We start from the raw sequence: 9,942 nt of genomic DNA, 5'->3' as shown, positions 1-9,942 counted from the left end.
AAAATGTGTATGTTAATGGAGACTGACTGTATGGTATAAATGTGCAAAATTCCTCCTGATATTGCAATATTAAAATCCCATTGGGCGTAACATAAACTGCCCCTCAGGTTAATGACAATAATGACTGGTGTAATTAGATAATAAGACTCCTATTAGCCTCTTGTAATGAAGTTACACCTACATTTGCCACGCAGAAGATGTGTGATTAGAAGAAAGCTAAATAAGCCTTTTTTCTATAACAGCTTGATGAAAAATATCTCTGTTGTTCTTTTTTAAATTAGTATTTTGAAGGTGATGATGTACTACTGCTTTACAATAATTGATGACCAGTGATGGCATGATGTGCCTACTTACTGTTGACACTGATATGCAACTCTGTGATTAAAATGCCAAAGAGCAGCTGAGCACTGAGCTCTTCGTGGTCATTCTGAAAAGAGGCTTCACGTTCCATTTATCAGCCATAGGACACGGTTAAGAATAGTTGCACATTGAGCACCACATCAGGCTCACTCTCACCACTCTGTGCTGTCCTTTTGCAGTAAAGCTACAGATGCTGTGTGGTATTTATACTCTGATGCTAACGACTCATGGAGCTCCAGTTTTCCAGTTTCTTCTGCTGTTGGTCTCTGTCCTAAATAAAAAGCTCCTCTGTCTATTTCTAGTGACTCCACCCCAGTGACTTCCATCACACTAGACCCCTGCTCGTTACCTGTAAACCTACTGAGAACACTTGATTTATGGCTTTTTTTCATAACTATTATACTTGAGTTCACTCAGCTATTACAGCTTTATTTCTTTCCTAATCTTGAGTTTAAAAACACCTTCCCTCTGACACAAAGCAAACCAGAACCCTCTTTTTGGTTTAGTCCAGTAGAGTCCATCACTGGACCTTTATTTCCAGGAGATAGCTGAATATCATTGTAGTCCTAAATATCCACATGGAGCAGCATTTGCAAAAAAAGTGTAACCATACACATATTACACATTCTTATTCTGCTCTGTTGTGTGTAACAAGTGTGTGAAGTCCCTGGGCAGCCGCCACAATGATTGCTTTTTCTTCCTTGCTTAGTTCCTCACAGCTGACTGACACCGACTCTTCCTAAGAAAGTGTTGCTGTTTAAATATCTATTTACTGAAACCTTTAACAGTCCACATCTCGATAAACATTATGAACTGTGTGAGAGATGAGGAAGAATGAGTCAGTGTGCCTATTTAAAACTCTCAGGACGAAACACATCAAAATTCTGAGCGATGACAGGCTTCTCCACGTGAACCCTGTCATTCAATAAAATTCATTTTGGAGGTTTTACTAAACTTGAGAGGGACACTATGACATTATATATGATACAGTTAAGCATCTACACACCTCTGAGGAATGAATTACTGAAACGCTATTATGTTTGGTGCCTTTCTTTATCACTCTCTACCTTCTTAAAAGCAGCATTGCAGTGCTGACAGGGAATTTAATTGGTTTTAAAGGCTTAAAAGTGGAGACTTGTACTTATTGCAGGAAAAGAAACAGGTGTCTGTTTCAGCCAGGTGCAGTTTGGATCGCAAAATTACTATATTCTATTATTGAAATATGTTTTACTGTGAAACCTCAATCATATTTCTCCCGTGTGCTCCATCAAAACATCCATAATCACTGTGCAAACTGAATCCCCCTATATTACTACATTTGTATAGCCAGTCAGTGCAACTAAATGGTGGCTAGAGGAACACATAGGGAGACTTTACCCTCTTCAGTGCTGTTAAAGAGTAAATGAACATTGAGTACCTCTAAATGCATGTAATCCAACAGAACCCTGGAGTGGCAGCATTAGAGGGTTTAAACAGACCTTAAATGGCGACAGTAGAAAATACTGCTACACTTAATGAAACATTAATGCATACATACAGACAATGCCTTTATTGCCAAAAAGGGGTCACCTATTAATGCTCGGCACCCCTTTTTGTTCTTTATTGTTTTCCACATGTATTTATTACGTCTACAATGTGCTGTGATACTAAACTGATTTTGTATATATTAAGAGTATGGGCAGTGATGACATTTGGGTTGTTTCCCTAGAAGTAAGAAGTAAGCTGTGAGTTTCAAGTTGGTGTAGAATGTGAAAAAAATATGTTCACTATTTATCTATTCATTAAAGACTGCTCTCTACCTGACAGTACATTTTAGAGCACGTCTTCTTTCCTTCCTTTCTCTAATTACATTTGTTTTACTTCTTATTCATTTTGTTTCCTGAAGCCATTCTGACTTCTCCCTGTGTTTTCTCTTATCAAGTATAAACCACATTTCCAGTGCATCAGCATTTTCTTCTCAGAAACTCTGGTTTAACAAAAGGACAGTCGAAATCAATTTTCATTTCCACCGTTTCTTGTTTTTGTTCAGTCCTTTTCTTCATCCTACCTTTCTGCTCTAGGTGATAAGGAAGGATGATTCAGCTCTTTTTCAAAAGGTTGATGAAAGAACAGCGTTTATAATTATTTAAAAAAAAATAAATCTGCAACTGACACTGGTAGTGAAGCTGATGAGTATCTGAAAAGCTAAATGTTGCCATTGCATCTGGCTCTTGACAGAAAAATGCAAATGCCTGTATCTGTTGCTGAATGTCTGTCAACATAAAAGAAAGAATCGAAATGTAAAGTTTTAATCTTGCAGTTTGTATTTATGTAGAAATGCTCTCATTACCAGTTGTGCAAAACCCTCTGATAGATTATCTGACACTTTTGCTGATCACATGAGGAATCTCACACAGTGCTGATTCAACATTGCATCTGATAAGCGATTATGTCTTGACGCTTTCATTGAATGAAACCTGTAGAAGTATGATAATAACCATGCTAGGTGGGAAATTGTTGAACTGGATCAAAAACTCATTAATCTACCCATGCATATCGCTTTCACAGCTGTCGCCATAGTAATGAATGGAGAGGGTTGTCTGTTATCTGACTGGATCAGACTTTTCCCCTTTACCCTGCACCACTTTTCTCTTGATGTTCATCTCCAAACAGAAATGCAGCAGGAAATTATTCGGAGTGGAGTTGCTGAATTGGTCTGTTTTCCAAAATTATTGGCTGAATGGTTACAGGGGGGATGGTTGTACTCAAAGAGAGACCTAACTTTGTGTGAGGAAAAAGGGAAAAAAGAACACTGCTTTATGTGCAGACCTAATGCATTGAAAAATTGATTTATTATGTTCCTGGAAATCTGAGGTCTGGGTTAGGAACTATTAAGTGATAAGAGTCGCAGACAAAACTGTTCTCACTTTCTTTGGCTACATACACTATAAGTAAATTCACTTTAGTAAATATTAAATACGGACTGAAATTGATATTTCGATTTTGAACCTATGTTGAGTTGATAAGCCCAATGAGAATAAAAGATTATAAAATAAAGGCATAAAATCAATGAAACAGTTTTCATCTGTATCAAGATTTTTGCTCCTTTCAAGCTCACTGATCACAACCCAACGCTGTCACAGGCTGTTCACCTAACCTTGGCAGTGACTCAGAGATCCTCACCAGATACTGAAAAATTAAAATAGAACATAAGGCCAACAGCCACAACATTAGGCAAAGGACCTGGGTGAGCATGGCCATTTTGATGGGTCTATGGCTATGCAGACTGACACCATCTAACCATAATTCACTCTGTGCTTTTTGATGCCTTTCTATCATAACCAGCATCTGCATGACAGCGACTCTTTTGCGAGATCAGATTCTGCAGGATAGCATGTATCACTGGTTGCATCATTACAAAACAAATATTCAGAAGGACTTATAGCATGTTTACTCTTTTAAATCTCTGATGATATAACAAACTATTCTGTAGCAGTTTATGGCCTCTTCATTAGGGGTGGGTTTTTTATAATCGATTTATCGATTAAAATCGATTCTGGCTTGGATTACGTAAAATCGATTCATTAAAATCCTGAATCGATTTTTTAATACAAATTTATTTTGCCCGAAATGCCAGAATCTCAGGTGAAATCTCACAAAACTTCAACAACCACCAAACAGCTAAAACAATAAATGAGAGCAGGAACACGGATTCTGCACAAAGACTTAAACACACAGCGCAGCCCGCGGATCAGAATCAGTTAGATGTCGAATTTCTCACAGTCGGGGCTGAAAGCCGACAGCCCGCTGATTCTGATCTGTCGGCGGGTCCGCGCTTTGTGTTCACGCCCTTTATGCGCTGATTGTAAAGCTGTTAGTTTGATGTCTCTCCAAACAATATTGACCGAACCAGCAGCAAAAGAAGATCCAAACTACGCTTCACATAAACATCGTCATGTATTCACTCTTACTTTTACTGTTTTGCTTCTACCATGAGGCACAGCTCTCTCTCTCTCTCTCTCTCCCCCTCTCTCTCTCTCTCTCCCCCCCCCCCCCCTCTCTCTCTCTGTATGGTTTTCTGTATTATTCGCTTGCTTGTTACGCACAAGTCTACCTTTGTTTACAGCGCTATCGGCCGACTTTTTTTTTTCTTTCCGTTTTATATACTTCCGAAAAGAAAACCTAATTTCTGCCGTTCAATGCTGAACAAATTTAAACTTTTTAAAATTATGCAAAATGCTTAGCCGTGTCTCTAATAAAACCGCTGTAACTTCAGAGGTAATGTTCATATGTTGATTAATGGTTTTCTTTCGTTTTTGATGTACTGCAGAATATTTTTATAAAATCCCAGAACAGGAAAATCACCTTCATGTGTTTCTGTTTTATCTTCAGCTACTTTGACACAAAGGCATCTGCTGTGACGCTCACACCTTTGATAAAGTCTTGCGTGTGTCAGCTTCCTTTTTATAGATACAAAAATATGTAAATGTACTAATCTGAATTATAATATTTCTGACTGTCAAAATTTCCCATATTCAAATCGAAGTGAATCGAATCGAATCGAATTAAATCGAATCGTGGATCGAATCGATTCTGGACCTTGTGAATCGGAATTGAATCGATTCTAGAAATCAGTGACGATACCCAGCCCTACTCTTCATCTAGAGGTTTATTTCTGAAGCTAGCTATCTAGTACACTCATATATGTACGTGCAATTACTTTCTCCTACTTTTTTGTTTTGTTTTTGTTTTTATGGATGTGTGTGACCTTCTAGTGTCATACAAAGAGAGCCAACATGAAAAGGCAGCAGATGGTTCACACTGTGACTTTTATCAGCATGGTTCACACACACAAACACACACCTACACACCGACATGGATGCAATGCTGCCATGGTAGTTGTGCAAGCAGGAGGAGCACTTAATTTTAAACCTAGAAGTAACTTTTATAGAAGCTTACAGATCCATCGTACTAACTTTTTTAAACGTGTACTGTCATTCCATGGAATGTCTATCTGGACAATATATAATGCAGGTGAAAATCCTATTGTTTGTTGACCTATAAACCTACTTTAGCATAGAGTGTATAGAAGTCCACAACCTCAACCTCAGCTGTGACTGATAGGCTGTTAGTGGCCCACCAAACTACTGCAGAGCAGACCCTGCCCCCATGTGTGGCAAAGCACCCAGTGTATCATGTAGGATTGTGTGTGTGAGAGAGGGGGAAGCAAGTGTAGGTGTTGCTATTTGTGTCTTCGGCCTAATTAAACTTTAATTCAGTGTAGAGTATTACTCTACAGTTCAACAGCAGAACACCAGGCATGATTTACAACACCTGACAACAGAGAGAAGGGAAAAGAAATAAAAAGTAACGAATGCATAATGTTAGTAGCTTCATCAGCATGGGATGAAAAGCCATATAGATTTAAGAATCAGCTATGCTGTTGCTATTGCGTTGCTCTCATTTTGCCATTTATTCAGCTCATGAAGGCTGAAAAAAAGCCTTCAAAGGCTAAAGTGTTAGTATACATCAAAAACTCCTCAGTACTTTAAAGTGTATGATATTTTCTCTTGTGCTGTGCACATAAAAACAGGTTTAAAATCTTTTCTCGGATTTAGAAAGACGGATCATTATTATACAATCAGTTGGCTGTTTTCGTTTTCCGAAATAACCATTGATTATATGTTTCCCAATGTTGCTGAGTGCAGCGACAAGACTTTGAAATGTTTCAGTTGCATTCAGGAGACCAGCTTTTCAAAAGTCTTACATTTAAGTAGAAGACTGCATCTCAATATTTTTCTTTAGCAATCTATAATCAATTGTAAAAAGCTTGTTAATGATCATTTACAATATTTCTGTGTCACCTTCAAAGGAAACATGTTGTTACTACCTAATTATTGAAAATCTAGCTGGTCACACTTCCTGCTTCCCGTGAACTTTGAAAGTTTCATGTTTCATGCATCATCCATCTGCATCGGCTGTCCTTGTGAACAACATGACAGCAGTGAAGGACATATTATGCATTCATGCTGAATGTTTGTGTTGCTCAAACATCGGCTAGTGTGTTATCTTTATCTGAGAGTGTCTGGTGGCGGGAGCGTTCCTGTCAAATTTTGGCTTTGAAATTCTCTCTCTCAATGTGTGTGTGTGACGTTGAGGTCAAGAAGTTATCTGAGCAGCTAAGCCCAGCGCTGCTGATGAAGTAGATAAACTGCCCTTCATTGTCTCTGTCTCCTTGTGAAGTTAAACTCAAATAATCTGCAGCAATGACATATGTCGCTCTTGTTGCCAGCGTACAGAGTAGATGGACGAAGAGAGGTTGAAGACCACCTTGGAAGATTTTCTGTGAACAAAAGAAGCAGGCAGTACCAGGGCTAAGCATTTTCATCTTAGAGCCACAGCTTAACATCAACAGTCTTGAACTGGTTCAAGAGCTGTCGTTTCACACACAAAAAAACAACAAAATCCTGAGAACTTGTAGCTAACTTTGACTAACTAATTGGAACTGGTGATCAGGGTCAAGATTTAGCTAGCAATAGCAACATAATACAACCAAACACTACAGCAGGACAAATATTCCGAGTTCCCATATGTTTTATTGTTATTATTCAATATATATGAAATGAATGAGTGACTCAAGACAAGCCTTTCACCCTATACCACATTTTTGTATGAGATGATACATGAATGTTCAGCGGAATGAAAACCTTCTTCTCTTATAAATTAAGTGATTTGCAGTTGCTTTTCAGCAATACGGTCTTGCAAGCCACCACAACCCATTTCTGAATGTTCATCTTAGGTGTCATTCATGATCACCACTAACGTGACAGACACTGCTAAATAATAAATAAAATATAGAGAGCGTGGAGGCCGGGAAACAAGAGAGGATGGCTCTAAAATAAGCTAGGTTCTCGCTGTTTAGTTTATAGCAATGAATATTTTCAATAGCACATGCACACATCTCCTCTCTACCACTAACCTCCACCTGTAAAAGATAATTACTACTAATCTAAAACCTGAAGTGCAGACAGGTTCTGATCCTTACAGGATTCCCCTATGATGTATGTTACCGCACGATTAATTTACCATAGTCAATTGGAGTTTTAATGAAATGCCATACTGCTCACTTGAGAAATACAAGACTGCTTATCAGTTCACATCTATGAGATGGATCGTGGGAGCTGTAATTTGTAAGATTCCACACTTGGTCAGGTTTCACATCAATGTTTTCTGAACATCTCAGGATTAGTATGATATGTTAAACAAATGTAAAAAGAAATAAAAAACACATTTGCTGTAGACTTCCAAAAGTTATTTTCCCTTACAAATAAACTATATTGTTAAATTATAGTTTAAGACAAGAGTAATTTCTCATGCAATACATATAAGATTTTTATATTGCTCAAAAAATAGAATCTCAGTATAAAATCAGTTAAACTTCAGGGTTCTCAATCTTTCCTGTTAATTCGCTTCATCTATGGGGCAAATAAAAGTGACAACAGGTGTACTGGAGAGGCCACAGCTTCCCAAAAAGTAATGGTTAGCAGGTAGTAGGCACACACTGTTTTTCTCTCTATATATATCCATGCTGAGTGTTACTTTTTGACAGTGTTCCTGTTACTACTGTTTGAATAAGACAGTAAGTAGGTTCTCATTCAAGTTGCTCAGGTATCCTAGCTCCTCACACAGTATAGCACATCCATCCTGTGTGGATGTGGACAAGGTACCAGGAGTTAGGTCATTACACAAAGAGAGCTGGACAGGGCCATAGCAGTGGGTCTGATATCTGCTCCTTTGTGCAAGGACAGCCAGAGACCTCCATTGTGCTACTTGTGTGCTTGTTCTGACCAAACTGTTCAGAAACAGACTCAACGAGCATGGCATTGCCAGTAGTGAGACGTATGGTCACAGTACAGCATCAAGCACTCAACTGGCATTTGCCCAAGAGCACGAGAATTGGCAGATCTGCTATTGGCATCATGTTTTCTTCATGAATGAGAGCAAGTTAACACTGAGTACATATGAGAAGACTGCGGACATTGAACTGATCACTGAAACACTGGCAAACTGTAGACCAACTGCATGGCTAATGAAAGCAGATAAATTCTAACCTAGAACAAATCTGCTGTTTGCCAAAGAGCTTAAAAATCTATAAAGTCACTGACATACTTTCAAGGATACTAAGACAGACTACACAACAGTTTATACCTATTTAATGCATCCACCCATCCATCCATCTATTAAAAAATTTAATTATTCATAGCAGTGGCAGCAAAAAGAAGGAAACATGTTTTGCTTTGTGGTATTTATTATTTTATCCTAAGGCAGATTAAAGTGATCGTACAACCCTTTCATTTTTTTCAGTATCTCTTGGTATATTTATCTTACTTCCTTCTTCCATATTCAATTATTGTTTCTTAAGTTCTCATTAAATGTGGAGTAATCTATTTGAAGAAAACCTGTATTGGTCATAGACAAATACTCAGAGAAAATATCATCGGAAAAAGGCCTTAGCAGACAACTGCGGAACTAGAGGAAAGGTAGAAAGCAAAACTTAACTCTATCAACATTAAAAAAAACTTTTGATCATTTTTATCAGTTTAATGTGACAAGTTACTATAACCAAAGCAGCACTGAGAAGAAACTCAGAAGGTAAGAGAACAAGAGTTTTATTTATTGGTGATACTACACCATCGCTGTCAAGCATATGGCTCAGGGCCCAGAATCGGCCCAACAAAGACTCCAACCCAGGCCACTGGAAAGCTTTGAAAAATGTGAAAAATATGACTCTCCTGTCTGGACAAAGACCTACCAGAACTTTTTTACCCATTCCTCACATAGTTTCGTAGAGCTACAGATTTCCATTCAAGTTGCTCCCCAAACTGCAACAGTCTCTTGCCTTCCGTTTCATGCTTAAGATGTGTCTACTCTACATACGCATCGTTTTCTCCATCTTATTTTAATAATATTCACCCGTAGCGTTCTGAATAGTCTATTGAATATCAATGCAAAACAATATCAATGACAAAAGACACCACTGTGAGAAAATACTCTATGGAAATAACATAAGCAAGCAGAAGAACGCACTGGTGGTTCTACTTTAAATTTGAAGTGGATAATTTTGTTTCGTAAGGGGTAGATCCTGATACTGTTTAGCAAGCATATTCATGGGAATGAAAAAATACAAAGAAGAATTGGAGTGGGAGATGACATGCCATGAAAACTTAATTATGTAATTTAAAAATCTGCAAATAGTATCCTTTTAGTTGAGTGTAGCTTTAAGTCAGGACTGGAAGCTAAACCCCTGCATTTGATACTGCAATATGTCTTCCAAACTCTGTGACTTAATGAGCAGATTTTAAACAGAATAAATTAGCAAGTTATCTATTCTCGCTGGAAAAGTCTAGCCCATATCAGTAAGACTAAAGGAAAGCCTATTTAGGACATACCGTACTGAAAATAAAATTGTAGAACTTTTTAGACAGAGGCTGATTGAAGGAACTGTAAGTGTCAAAGATGCTCAAGTTACTCATAAATAATAATAAGTTTATCTCTGTGCTAAAAAGTACATTTCATATAATCTCTGGAACACAACATGTATTG

This window comes from Neolamprologus multifasciatus, chromosome 14, assembly GCF_963576455.1.
Source record: "Neolamprologus multifasciatus chromosome 14, fNeoMul1.2, whole genome shotgun sequence".
Taxonomy (NCBI): domain Eukaryota; kingdom Metazoa; phylum Chordata; class Actinopteri; order Cichliformes; family Cichlidae; genus Neolamprologus; species Neolamprologus multifasciatus.
Note: the sequence above shows the minus strand (reverse complement) of the source record.